This window comes from Ranitomeya variabilis, chromosome 5 (genome assembly GCF_051348905.1).
Source record: "Ranitomeya variabilis isolate aRanVar5 chromosome 5, aRanVar5.hap1, whole genome shotgun sequence".
NCBI lineage: Eukaryota > Metazoa > Chordata > Amphibia > Anura > Dendrobatidae > Ranitomeya > Ranitomeya variabilis.
Genome location: NC_135236.1, coordinates 55,507,029 through 55,522,280, shown reverse-complemented (window position 1 = coordinate 55,522,280; position 15,252 = coordinate 55,507,029). Strand labels below are relative to the sequence as shown.

Below are 15,252 nucleotides of genomic sequence, written 5' to 3'. Positions count from 1 at the left end.
TCCAGAGTTATTAGCACACAAAGTGACATGTCACATCTGAAAAAAAAAAATGGGTTTGGTCTCAAAGGGTTTAACATAAAAATCCTGGTTTAATAGGTCACTTACTGATGACACATTTCTTTTAAAAGGTACCTGCGAGCTAATTTGCGCTGCCCAAACTACCAGCAGCATGAATCAGACACCGGGTGCGTTATTGCTGCCATGCATTTTTTTTACACTGAAATGTTTCGGTTGGATTACTTGTCGAGCCAGTTCTTCAGCGGCTTTTTTAACCTCGCTCATCATCAGGCGGTGCAAACTTATGTTGCGGGAATTTTTTGCATGTTTTTTTTTTCATTTTCACATTGCTTTGTGTGGGTGTAAAAAAGAACGCTGCAAAAAAGAGGCTAAAAAAATAGATATAGTGCAGTTCTCAAATTTAGGATTAAACAAACAAACAAACAAAAAAAACAAGAGTGTGCACAAGATTTCTAAAATCTCATAGCTTTTGCTGTTAGTGTAAAAAGCAGCAGCTTTTAATTTTCATTAAAAAATGTAGCAATAAAAACACTGCAAAAATGCTGCACATAACCTAAAACTCTCCCAGCTGCACACCGCCAGTGTCTGATTCATATTGTCCCTGGTCCGGGCAGCATGAATCAGCGCACAGGTTCCCTTTAAGGCTACTTTCACACATCAGTTTTTTGCCGTCAGGCTAAATCCAGCGGATCGACGGATCCGGCGTAAATTGTGAAAAACTGATGCGAAGGATCCTTTTTTTCCACTGGACCCGACAAAAAAATGGATCTGTCGCATCAGTTTTTCATCCATTTCTTCTGTTTTTTTTTATCCGTTTTACGACGGATCCGTTTTTTAAAAATGCCAATGGGAGGCTCCCAAACCTTATTGGCTACTGAACACGTATATATACAGTGTTCCTACAGCCCATCTTTGACAGGTTATAGAGCAAGTGGCGAAGATGGAAGGCAAGATGGCAAACATTCTGAAGATTAATGTGGATTTCACGTTTGAGGCGAATCGTCTGAAAGTGATTGTTATGGAGAAGGAGCGAGAAAGACAGCACATCATGCGTCTGCGCCGACTACGTTTTTGGATCCACCCAATAACAGCACAGAGAATGACTCGTGGTGTGTATTCTACACTATACCTGGAGTTAAGAGGAAACCCCGAAAAGTTTCTCTCATATGTTTGGATGCAAATGGAGAACTTTGATTTATTGGTGGAACGGATTGTACACCTCATCAGAAGAAGTGACACATATTGCCGCTTCTCCATTTCACCGGCAGAGCGTCTGATGGGGACTCTTCGGTAAGCCATTTTTATAGTATCTCCTACTGTTAAAGCTGACTTATAACTGTAATGTCGTTGCTGTTATTTTGTAGTAATTATCAGATTCCTTGCAACTGGAGAATCCCATTCGTCACTCCATTTTCAGTTCAGACTTGAGATTTCTACGATATCGGGATTGTGAAGCACACCTGCCGTGCACTGTGGGACTCTTTACATGACGAATTTATCCCACAACGGAAAGTTGGCTGGAAATTGCAGATAAATTCCACCAAAATTGCTTGGGTGCAGTGGACGGGGAACATATATGCATCGTCAAACCTGCTGCATCTTGCTCAGAATATTTCAACTACAAGAAATGTTTCTCCATTGTGCTGATGGCCATCGTAGACGCTGAATACAAGTTTATAGCAGTCGATATTGGGGCCTATGGCCGCTCCAATGATTCGCAAGTTTTTAAAGTGTCTACAATGGGGCGTCAACTCTATGGAAACACCTTCCAATTTCCACCCCCAAGACCACTGCCTGAAACCTCTGGGCCACCAATGCCGTTTGTATGTGTTTATGAAGCCTTCCAACTCTCGGAACACCTGCTGAAACCATACTCAAGTAGTGGATTGACTCCAACTAAAATAATTTTTAATTACTGCCTAACACGAGCACGAAGAATGGTGGAGTGCGCTTTTGGGATTCTAACAGCCAAATGGCGAGTTCTGTTGACCGCTATAAACCTGAAGACTGACACTGTGGATGAGGTGGTGAAAGCTTGTGTGGTCTTGCACAATTTTGTTATATGAAAGAACAGATTTCCATTGATGACAACTTTGAAGTAACCACCTTGCATGATTATCATAACATTACTAAGTTCTGTGTCAGTTGCCAGAATGAGGGACAAATTTGCTGAATATTTTATTTCACCTCAAGGAAGAATAGACTGGCAGGATGATAAAGTTTGAAAAATTTGTCTTGGACCTTGTTACCCAAAGTATTTGACCTTGTTTTACCCAAAGTATTGTACCTGGTTGGGTTTTGAACTCCTTATTGAAGCGATCCCTGACTGACCGCCACCGCTTGATAACTGTTTCGCCTATAAAGTGAAAGCACAACTTGGTTAGTATACAACACATTACATCCAGCAACATAACTGAACTGTGAATACTTACGCGCTTGATTCTGGGTCTGAACATCAAGGTCCTCCCAGTGGGCCACAACGTCGTTGAATACTTGCTCCCAGAGCCGACGGGTCACACCAAGACCGATGTGGCAGCGGTCCCCCATTTCCCACAGCGGCTCCCGCTTTTGGACTAGATCGATGAGGAAGTCGATGTTTAGACCTGCCTCTTCACCGTCCGAGTCAGGAGCATAATGTGAAGCCAGTTTAAAAATAAAAAAAAACAAAACATTACACTAAAATCCTCAACATGAAGTGTAAAAAAAATAAATTAAAAAAAAGGTACTGACGCTCATGCCGACGACCCAGGGAGGCGCTTTGTGGACCTCTTGATCAAGCCCCAGAATCGGAATGCTAATAAAAAAAAATATATATATTATGTGCTTGGATATAGGCTTATGTGTTGTGTGTTCTGTGATGATGTGGTTCTGCGATGCATGTAAGAAACTTACCAATTAAGAGCACGCTACGGGTATTGCGCCACCCTGTTCGTCTCCTTCTGGAAGCACCTCTGATGCATCAGCTTCCTGTTATACAAAAATGATATATACATATACAGTACAGACCAAAAGTTTGGACACACCTTCTCATTTAAAGATTTTTCTGTATTTTCGTGACTATGAAAATTGTACATTCACACTGAAGGCATCAAAACTATGAATTACCACATGTGGAATTATATACTTAACAAAAAAGTGTGAAACATCTGAAAATATGTCTTATATTCTAGGTTCTTCAAAGTAGCCACCTTTTGCTTTGATGACTGCTTTGCACACTCTTGGCATTCTCTTGATGAGATTCAAGAGGTATGGTCTTCCAACAATCTTGAAGGAGTTCCCAGAGATGCTTAGCACTTGTTGGCCCTTTTGCCTTCACTCTGCGGTCCAGCTCAACCCAAACCATCTTGAGTGGGTTCAGGTCTGGTGACTGTGGAGGCCAGGTCATCTGGCGTAGCACCCCAGCACTCTCCTTCTTGGTCAAATAGCCCTTACACAGCCTGGAGGTGTGTTTGGGGTCATTGTCCTTTTGAAAAATAAATGATGGTCCAACTAAACACAAACCGATTGGAATAGCATGCTGCTGCAAGATGCTGTGGTAACCATGCTGGTTCAGAATGCCTTCAATTTTGAATAAATCCCCAACAGTGTCACCAGCAAAGCACCCCCACACCATCACACCTCCTCCTCCATGCTTCACGGTGGGAACCAAGCATGTAGAGTCCATCCGTTCACCTTTTCTGCGTCGCACAAAGACACGGTGGTTGGAACCAAAGATCTCAAATTTCGACTCATATGACCAAAGCACAGATTTCCACTGGTCTAATGTCCATTCCTTGTGTTCTTTAGCCCAAACAGGTCTCTTCCGCTTGTTGCCTGTCCTTAGCAGTGGTTTTCTAGCAGCTATTTTACCATGAAGGCCTGCTGCACAAAGTCTCCTCTTAGGCTACGTTCACATTTGCATTGTTGTGTGTTGCGTCGGCGACGCATCGGCGACGCAACGCACAACGCATGCAAAACGCATTGTTTTGTGACGCATGCGTCCTTTTTTTGCTTGATTTTGGACGCACCAAAAATGCAACTTGCTGCGTCCTGTGCGCCCTGATGCGTGCGCCGCAGTGACGCATGCGTCACAAAACGCAAGTGCAACGCATGTCCATGCGCCCCCATGTTAAATATAGGGGTGCATCACGCATGCGTCGCCGCAGCGGCGCCCGACGCTGCGTCGCACAACGCTAATGTGAACGTAGCCTTAAAAGTTGTTGTAGAGATGTGTCTGCTGTTAGAACTCTGTGTGGCATTGATCTGGTCTCTAATCTGAGCTGCTGATAACCTGCGATTTCTGAGGCTGGTGACTCGGATAAACTTATCCTCAGAAGCAGAGGTGACTCTTGGTCTTCCTTTCCTGGGGCAGTCCTCATGTGAGCCAGTTTCTTTTTAGCGCTTGATGGTTTTTGCCACTGCACTTGGGGACACTTTCAAAGTTTGCCCAATTTTTCGGACTGACTGACATTAATTTCTTAAAATAATGATGGCCACTCGTTTTTCTTTACTTAGCTGCTTTTTTCTTGCCATAATACAAATTCTAACAGTCTATTCAGTAGGACTATCAGCTGTGTATCCACCAGACTTCTGCACAACACAACTGATGGTCCCAACCCCATTTATAAGGCAAGAAATCCCACGTATTAAACCTGACAGGGCACACCTGTGAAGTGAAAACCATTCCTGGTGACTACCTCTTGAAGCTCATCAAGAGAATGCCAAGAGTGTGCAAAGCAGTCATCAAAGCAAAAGGTGGTCACTTTGAAGAACCTAGAATATAAGACATAATTTCAGTTGTTTCACAATTTTGTTAAGTATATAATTCCACATGTGTTAATTCATAGTTTTGATGCCTTCGGTGTGAATGTACAATTTTCATGGTCATGAAAATACATAAAAAGCTTTAAATGTGAAGGTGTGTCCAAACTTTTGGTATATATATATATGGAGCGCCCCCACACCGCCGCAGGGCCTAGGGGTACCCGGAGCCGGGCTTCTGGGTCTCAGTCCTGGGGTTGTCACGGTGGCTAGACCCGGTCCGTGGCCCTGTTCGTCAGTGGGGGACGTCCGGTGCAATAAGTGGTGGTGTAGCGGTGCAGTTGTGAGGTGCAGGTCGCGGTAAATAATGAGGACACCAGGTTGCGGTCTCTTTACTGAAGATTTTGGAGACCTCAGTCCAGAGCGCTGTTAACTGGGTTGTCAGAGACCGGCCGGTCCAAAGGCACATCAGGAGTTCTCTTTGCAGGTGGAAATCAGTGTCTACCTTCTAGCGCTGGGTGTTGTAGTTCTTCCCTGCTAAGCTCCCGGGATAGTCCTCACAACTGTTTCTGTCTGTCTCTGCTGTTCGTTCTCTCCGTCCTCCAGGTGATATGGTAGGACGCACCCGTATGACGGGGTAGGCCTGGAGTTCTTCTGGGACCCTAGAGTCGCCCCTCTCCCTCAGCTGCCTCCGTTGTCTGCTTAGGTGTTAAGTGAGACAGCCAACCTGTAATTAGCTGTCCGGCCGTGGTTTGCAGTGTACTTAAAGTCTCTTACTTGCTCGGCGTTCCGGCCACCGACTGTTTGCGCCTCAGAAGGATGTTGCTTCGTTCTCACAGCACGACTCCTTCTGGTCTCAATTCCTCTTTACTGTATTCCCGTTAGGCACTGGTTAGTTCTGCTCTGAGGAGTCTGCCAGGATCCCATCCCTGACAGGTCCTCTCACTAGCTCTTCCCAGCTCCTTCTCCCTGTCTTCCTGTCCAACCCCCAGTTTTACCAGAGTTGTGAGGAGTGGCCTACTAGATAGGACCACCCCCCCTGGTGGCCGGAGTGTGAAGTGTGGTGTGAGTGTACCTGGTCAGAGAAACTCCTTAGTGCAATCAGACGTACCATAGCTCCCCATAGTGGCGGGGCCACAGTACTTCAACGACCAGGACTCTGGGGCGCTGCATATATATATGTATTTCACGTGAACATTACCAAAACAAAAAATATTTATTTACCTCACAGCGCAGACGGCGCGGGGAAGGGCTCCCAGAAGAAGACATTGTTTAGCTGGCTGGTGGCCTGGAAGGCGCTGGCTGGCCTGGAAGGCTGTGGCTGGCTGGCCTGGTAGGCGCTGGCTGGCTGGCCTGGAAGGCTGTAGCTGGCTGGCCTGGTAGGTGCTGGCTGGCTGGCCTGGAATGCTGCGGCTGGCTGGCCTGGAATGCTGCGGCTGGCTGGCCTGGAAGGCTGTGGCTGGCTGGCCTGGTAGGTTGTGGCTTGCTGGCGTGGTAGGTGCTGGCAGGTTTTTGCTCTGGCTGGCAGGTCCATCTCAGGCTGGCTGTGCCTTGCTTGCTGGCTGGTAAATGGATGAGAGAAGCTCTATTAGCAATCTTTATATACACCTTTCCTAATTGGGGGCTGGCCAATTGTATCTGAGCATGTGCAGTTAACAAACCGGAATCTGACGCCGGATTCCGTCATTTGACGGATCCAGCGCCAATAGGCTTCCGTTCTAGCAAACGCCAAACGCCGCCAGATCCGGCACTGTCCAATTTTTCGCCAGAGACAAAAGAACGTAACTTTGTATGTTTTTTCCCGCCGCCGGATCAACAATTTTCGCCGGATGAAACGTGAGGGATTACCTAACAGGCAATCCCTGCATGTGTTGTGACTGTCGAAGAGCCACGAGACATGCAGCCAGGGCAATTCGAGAATAGTTTTCGAGCATGCTGAAGACACTATCAGCACACGAGCATGCTCGGATATTACCTTTTCTGACCTTGCTCACTCATCACTAGCTCCTATCTGCTCAGGAACATTTGTCTCATATGTGCATTCTGACTGACACGTCTGAAAGCTTTTGACATTAAGGCTATGTGCCCACGGTGCGGATTAGTGTGTGGATTTTTCCGCACCGTTTGTGAAAAATCCGCAGGTAAAAAGCACTGCGTTTTACCTGCGGATTTACCGCGGATTTCACCTGCGGATTCCTATTGAGGAACAGGTGTAAAGCGCTGCGAAATCCGCACAAAGAATTGACATGCTGGGGAAAATACAGCGCAGCGTTTCCAAGCTGTATTTTCCGCACCATGGGCACAGCGGATTTGGTTTTCCATAGGTTTACATGGAACTGTATACCTGATGGAAAACAGCTGCGAATCGGCAGCGGCCAATCCGCTGCGGATCTGCAGGCAAATCCGCACATAGCCTAACAATTAACACTGGCCGTAGTGATTGAGTTACATTGTAGAAAACTCTAGTTTGTTATATGTTCAAGTAAATACAAAATAGTATATACAAATATTCATAGATTTTATATCTGTATGTCATACATGACCTCACCCACCAGGAAGAGCAGCGCCAACATCATAGGAACAGCCCCGCTGTGAGAAGCAAGTTTCATTTTTTTTTGTCTTTAATGGATTAACCAGGCAACCCCTTTAAGGCTACGGTCACAGTATCAGAATTTGGTCAGTATTTTCCATCAGTATTTGTATGCCAAAACCAGCTGAGGAAAAATCAGAGGAAAGTTATAATAGAAACACGTCACCACTTCTGCATTTTTCAACCACTCCTGGTTTGGGCTTTCAAATACTGAGGTAACATATTGACAAAATACCGAATGTATGAACATGTCCTGAAGGCAACAGGGTTACTTTCTACGATCTAGAAAACAAATAAGATATTTAATGATGGTACATCCCTTTTAAAATCTTCACAGCAAAGCAAAATACTCTACTATTCACAAAGAAAAAAAGTGAAGTCTTTTTCACAACATCAATGTTTTCCGGTCATCATGCTTACTGTAAATCCACACTACAAGGAGTCTGTGTCTCTGCCGCCTTGTCTGTCTTATCCCGAGATACTGTAATTACAGCTGAGGTGTTTTAAGGACAAAGCCCCAGGTACACGGTACAGCTGCACACAAACAGCTCAAAGTAAGGTTAGGACAGGACTCAGGTGTAAATCCCAGACTGACGCCATCACCTGAAATATCACATGTGGTAGGAGATCGGGACTGCAGGAAACAATGGTGGATCATCCTGTGACTTCTGCAATACCATGAGAGTCCTTATCTACTGTTATTTTCTTTCATGATGCTTCACGGCTTCTAGAAAAAAAGAACATGTAAAGCAAAACGGTTCTCTGATTCACCAGTTCTGTGATTTACAGATCCTAGTAAATATGCATCAATGTTTGTGTTGTTCAGAAAATTAAAATTCATAAAGACATCTCCCGAGAGAGGGCATACCACCCTCACATTGAACCTACAGGATTAATTATAACTGGGTAAGAGAGGAAAAGATGACACTTCAACCTCCATTGAATTAGGGACCTCTTGCAGTGAACAGTTAATTACAGCAGAGATCTGCTCTGAGAACCACCCACCAAAACTCTGATTCGTTTATGCAGAGGTGGAGAAGTACATTTCGGAGGCAAGAGTTTTCTGTGTTCAAAGGGCTAGTCTGAGTTACTTTGAAGCCAGTAATGAATTTTGGGTTTGCATAGATCTGATATTTAGGGGAGATATATTTGCAGAAATTAAAAGAACAAACATAACATGTACACTCACATCACCGTAAGGCCATTCTAACCCCTCCAACTTAATATTGGGATAATGGATGATGCTATAATGGATGATTGCAATAGGAAACATAACAATACCTATCGCTTGGGACCTCAAGGGCAAAAATATTCTGTAAGTTGGGGAGATCATAAAGTTCTAAATGACTTAGCATATTCAACAACCAGCCCCCATATTAGCTCACGAAGGGGAGGTATGTGGGTGTATCCTTGATCTAATAGCAGAGTTTGGGTGTCTGTCATTGTTCATTTCTGGAAATCATAGCTCGCTGTGAGAGTGTTCAGTTTTCCACATTGTAGTGCTTTCCTCCATAAAGATCAGAGCCATTCCTGGAACATCAGGTTTAGTACTTCTCTTTAAATGGAACCTGTCACCCCCCAGGACCTATTAAGGTAAAAAAAAAATCACCTTCAGCAGCACTAAGGCTGCATTCTGTGAAGGTGGCTCTTATGCTTAGTATCCATAGGAACGGTGAAATAATCACTTTTATAAGTTTGGCGCCATACCTGTATTGAGTCAGGGAGGTATGATTTCTCCCTGACTCAGCCGCCTCGCAGCCGTCCATCATCCCACCGGGTGCCGCCTCCTGTCTTGTGCCGTCACCGGCACCTGTGCTCTGCAATTATTTCTTGGGCATGCGCCGTGCGCGCTGCCCTGGAACTTACATCAAGTGATGTAAGTAGATCGCACCTGGGCACAGCGCCAGATTCCCAGCCCTGCAGTGTGAATACATCATAACACACTGTGGGGCGGGATCTGGGGCCTCCGTTGTGTGCAGGCGCGATCTACTTACATCAGTTGATGTAAGTTCCAGGGCATCGCGCACGGCGCATGCCCGAGACATAGTTGCAGAGCACAGGCGCCGGCACAAGACAGAGAGGAGGCGGCGCCCGGTGGGATGATGGACGGCTGCGAGGTGCTTTAGTCAGGGAGAAATCATACCTCCCTGACTCAATACAGGTATGGCGCAAAACTTATAAAAGTGATTGTTTCACCGTTCCTATGGATGCTAAGCATAAGAGCCACCTTCACAGAATGCAGCATTAGTGCTGCTGAAGGTGACACTTTTACCTTAAGGCTATGTGCACACGTAGCAGATTTTTCGCTATAAAAACGCTATAAAACCGCGAAAAAAACCGCTCACATTAAGCATCCTATTTAATAGAATGCAATCTGCATTTTTTGTGTACATGCTGCATTTGTTTCCTGAGCGGAATCACATTCCGGAAAAAAATGCAGCATGTTCATTAAATTTGCGGAATCGCGGGGATTCCGCACATCTAGGAATGCATTGATCTGCTTACTTCCCGCATGGGGCTATGCCCACCATGCGGGAAGTAAGCAGATCATGTGCGGTTGGTACCCAGGGTGGAGGAGAGGAGACTCTCCTCCATGGATAATAATATAATTGTTAAAAAAAAAAAAGAATTAAAATAAAAAAATCGTGATATACTCACCCTCTGATGGCCCCGGAGTCTTCCCGCCTCTCAGTGCTGCACACGGCCGCTTCCGTTCCTATAGATGGTGTGTGAAGGACCTGCGATGACGTCGCGGTCACATGACCGCGATGACGTCGCGGTCACGTGACCGCGATGACGTCGCGGTCACGTGACCGCGACGTCATCGAAGGTCCTGCACACACACCGTCTATAGGAACGGGAGCCGCTGAGGAGATCGGCTGTTTGCGGAAGGTGAGTATAACCATTTTTTAAATTATTTTTAACATTCTATCTTTTACTATTGATGCGGCATAGGCTGCATCAATAGTAAAAAGTTGGTCACACTTGTCAAACAGTATGTTTGACAAGTGTGACCAACCTGTCAATCAGTTTACCAAGCGATGCTACAGATCGCTTGGAAAACGCTAGCATTCTGCAAGCTAATTATGCTTACAAAACGCTAGTTTTCTGCGGGAATATGCATGCCAATTCCGCATGCGATATACCCGCGGCAGGAGGCGCAGAATTGCAGCGGAAGTTGTGGCAATTCTGCAATGTGTGCATATATGAAAGCCACAGCTTCATGAGAAAAAATGCCCAGATATTAATCATATAAAATAAATAATAGATTATATGCAACGGGCCATACCAGACATGTCTGTGGGATAATCGCTAAATAATAATACATAACCATAGAAAACATGCGATCAAAGAACACCCAACAAAGTTTATAATAAAGAATAATACAAATACTTTATTGAAATCACATAAAACGGTATTACAGGCCAGGGAGGGAAGTAGGAAAAAACACACAGGTCACAATGTGTACTAAGAAACGGCCAGGGGTACAGGCATGTGGACCAGAGATTAAAGGCATAAATATCTATGGTCTCAAGGACTCCACATTCACGCCATAGCAGAGAGCAATACCCAAATAGACAAAATAACTGAAAAATCAACCAAGGGTTAATGCTATAAAGAATACAACATAATTACCTGCACAGGCACAAAGTCACTCCTGGTCCACAGCGTGTACCCACCCCAACGCACGTTTCGGCGGAATAAGCCTTTCTCAAGGGGTGAGAAAGGCTTATTCCGCCGAAACGTGCGTTGGGGTGGGTACACGCTGTGGACCAGGAGTGACTTTGTGCCTGTGCAGGTAATTATGTTGTATTCTTTATAGCATTAACCCTTGGTTGATTTTTCAGTTATTTTGTCTATTTGGGTATTGCTCTCTGCTATGGCGTGAATGTGGAGTCCTTGAGACCATAGATATTTATGCCTTTAATCTCTGGTCCACATGCCTGTACCCCTGGCCGTTTCTTAGTACACATTGTGACCTGTGTGTTTTTTCCTACTTCCCTCCCTGGAATGTAATACCGTTTTATGTGATTTCAATAAAGTATTTGTATTATTCTTTATTATAAACTTTGTTGGGTGTTCTTTGATCGCATGTTTTCTATGGTTATGTATTAATGTGTGCATATAGCCTAATAGGCCCTGGTGGGGGGGGGTGACAGGTTCCCTTTAAGCACGTTGACAAACTGAAGACAAAATGATCACTAAAAGGCATAAAATTAAAATGACATATTTCCTTTGTATTTTAGGCAAAAATATACTGTTTTTATTTTCATCTTTTGCATTTTTTATTCATTCTCATTTGAAAATTCTTTCAGTTCTGTGAGATTCCTGGCTCGTCTTGCATCCTCTGCTATTTGGAGGTCTAGCCACAGATTTTCAATGATGTTCAGATCAGGGGACTGTGAGGGCCATTGTAAAACGTTCAGCTTGTGCCGTTTGAGTCAGTTTATTGTGGATTTTGAAGTATGTTTTTTGGATCTTTATCCATTTATAGAAGCCATCCTCTTTCCATCTTTAGCTTTTTTACAGATGGTGATATGTTTGCATGAATAATTTGTTGAAATTTCATTGAATTTATTCTTCCCTCTACCTGTGAAATGCTCCATAGCATGATTGAGCCACCCACATGCTTAATGGTTGGCGAGATGTTCTTTTCGTGAAATTCTGTGCCCTTTTTTACCTCCACACATTCCTTTGATCATTGTGGCCAAAGAGTTCTATTTTAACCTCATCGGTCCAAAGAACTTGTTTCCAAAATGCATCAGGCTTGTTTAGATGTTCTTTTCCATTCTTCTGATGCTGAATTTTATGGCGATGATGCAGGTTTTCTTCCGCTGACTCTTCCATGAAGTCCATATTTGCGCAGTGGTCTCTGAACTGTAGTACAATGTACCACAACTCCAGAGTTTGCCAAGTCTCTCTGCAGGTATTTGCAGTCCAGGATGGATTCCGATTTACCTCTCTAGCAATCTTACGAGCAACTCTCACTGAAATTTTTTTATGACTTTCAGACCTTATGCAGCATCAATAGTAAAAACATATGTTAAAAATAATAATTAAAAAAATCATTATATTCTCACCTGCCAGCGTCCGCAGCAGCCTTTCCCGCTCCTCGTGACGCTCCGGTCCCAAGAATGCATTGCGGCAATGACCCCAGATGACGTAGCGGTCTCACGAGACCGCTACATCATCACGGGTTATTGCCGCAAAGCATAACTGGGAACGGAGTGTCACGAGGAGCATTGCTAAAGGCCTGGGCTGGATCCGGGGGCTGCCGGAAGGTGAGTATATAACTATTTTTTATTTTAATTCTTTTTTCAACAGGGATATGGTGCCCACATTGCTATATACTACGTGGCCTGTGTTATATACTCCTTGGGCTGTTATAAACTGCGTGGGCTGCGTTATATACTACATTGCTGTGCTATATACTACGTGGCTTTGCAATATACTATGTGGCTGTGCTATATACGTGTCTGGCTGTGCTATAGACTACATGGCTGTGCAATATACTACGTGGTTGTGCTATATACTACGTGGCTGTGCTATATACTACGTGGGCTGTTATATGCTACTTGAGCTGTTATATACTACGTAGCTGTGCTATATACTATGTGGCTGTTATATACTACGTAGCTGTGCTATATACTACGTGGGCTGCTATATGCTACGTGGGCTGTGAGACTCTTTTGCCCAGGGCCCTCAAAAACCTGGAGCTGGCCCTGGCTTCACTGATTGGTTTGTGCCCGGCCGCGAACAATCAGCGACAGTCGCAGTCCAGCTGCGAATTGCCGCAGGATTTAAGCCACGCTTCGCTAATTGGTCGCGCCCGACCGTCCGAACCTGTGTATTTATTGCATTATTCTGATATCATCATAAATAAACTACACACATATTCTAGCATACCCGATGCGTTAGAATCGGGCCACCATGTAATATATATGTTACATGCTTTGGAATTGAAGGAGTATATATCATACGCTCACTGACTTTCCCAGTAAGAGGCCTAGAAGTGGAGGCAGCCACGGCTTCGTTCATCGCTGGTCAGTCAACTGCATAATTGCCCTGACGATTGGTGGCAGTGGAGTTATGTCTTCTTACAAATGGCAGCAGTGGGATCTGTGTGATCTTGGTCTTCTCTGTCAGTTTGTTGTCCTTGTGCAGTCTGATTTTATTGCACAGCAGACACACACAATAGGTCTTTTGACAAATGATTGGTGACACAAGTAAAAACAGAAGACCTAATTTGTACCAATTTGTATAGCAAACCAGCTGATTCCAGTGAATGGGTTCACAAATAAAAAGCTCAGCACACGTGTTGCATCTGTTTGCTGTCCATTTTTCACTGACTTGCTATCAGGGAAGTCTGAGACAGCTGTCAATTAACATGACGTCGGTAGTGACGCCCCGTTAACAGAGTGGAAGAGAGGAACTGCTCTGTCGAGGTGACATCACAGAAAGCAGGAGAATAGCTGCCTGAGTCGGTAGCAATCATTGAAGGGCAGCAGAGGCAAGTAGTTGCCAGTCAGAGGATGGTCAGTCTAGGAGCTTAATGGACCTCCTTTGGCATTCACAACCACAGCAATTGCTTGCTGCAAAAATACTCTAAAATGTTGAAACTGCAGGACTCATTGCCTATGCAGCCAGGATTATTATTAGAGCCCTTAACCCCCTTTTCAACGTGGGACGTACATGTACATGATGTTTCAGTATATAGAGCAGCCTCTGTAGCTTAGCCTGTACCACCTCCAGCAGGCACCAAATGTGTCATGTAACCTGTATTTTCCTGTAACAGCAGGGGTCACCCTAACAAGACCTGCAGAATACCAAGAGAACCGCCACAAGACCCGCCGTACACCGGGAACAGCCCACAAGACCCGCCGTACACCGGGAACACCCCACAAGACCCGCCATATACAAGGAATACCCCACCTTATACCAAGAACAGCCCACAAGACCCGCCATACACCGGGAACAGCCCACAAGACCCGCAGTACACCGGGAACACCCCACAAGACCCGCAGCACACCGGGAACACCCCACAAGACCCACCATATATACCGGGAACACCCCACAAGACCCGCCATATACAAGGAATACCCCACCTTATACCAAGAACACCCCACAAGACCCACTATATACCGGGAACACCCCACAAGACCCGCAGTACACCGAGAACACCCCACAAGACCTGCCATATACTGGGAACACCCCACAAGACCCGCCTCACACCGGGAACACCCCACAAGACCCGCCTCACACCGGGAACACCCCACAAGACCCGCCATATACAAGGAATACCCCACAAGACCCACTATATACCGGGAACACCCCACAAGACCCACTATATACCGGGAACACCCCACAAGACCCGTCGTATACCGGGAACACCCCACAAGACCCGTCGTATACTGGGAACACCCCACCTTATACCAAGAACACCCCACAAGACCCACTATATACCGGGAACACCCTACAAGACCCGCAGTACACCGAGAACACCCTACAAGACCCGCAGTACACCGAGAACACCCCACAAGACCCGCCGTATACCGGGAACACCCCACAAGACCCGTCGTATACCGGGAACACCCCACAAGACCCGTCGTATACCGGGAACACCCCACAAGACCCGTCGTATACCGGGAACACCCCACAAGACCCGTCGTATACCGGGAACACCCCACAAGACCCGTCGTATACCGGGAACACCCCACAAGACCCGTCGTATACCGGGAACACCCCACAAGACCCGTCGTATACCGGGAACACCCCACAAGACCCGTCGTATACCGGGAACACCCCACAAGACCCGTCGTATACCGGGAACACCCCACAAGACCTGCCATATACTGGGAACACCCCACAAGACCCGTCGTATACCGGGAACACCCCACAAGACC

At 45.6% G+C, this 15,252-nt stretch overlaps 1 long non-coding RNA gene across 4 annotated transcripts in view; it reads right to left on the bottom strand.

Annotated features, from left to right (window-relative positions):
• The window catches only part of LOC143774439 (uncharacterized), a 46,496-nt gene that overhangs the window by 30,035 nt on the left and 1,209 nt on the right, over positions 1-15,252 (bottom strand). Inside the window, exons 2-7 of one of the 4 annotated variants that reach the window (XR_013215535.1) lie at positions 7,952-8,075; positions 5,983-6,320; positions 2,911-2,985; positions 2,749-2,812; positions 2,451-2,627; positions 2,306-2,374 (exon numbers count right to left, since the gene is read on the bottom strand). This is a non-coding gene — a long non-coding RNA (uncharacterized LOC143774439). Of the gene's footprint in view, positions 1-2,305; positions 2,375-2,450; positions 2,813-2,910; positions 2,986-5,982; positions 6,321-7,710; positions 8,076-15,252 lie in introns of all 4 variants that reach the window. The other 3 variants (XR_013215534.1, XR_013215533.1, XR_013215532.1) reach the window with 3 other exon arrangements.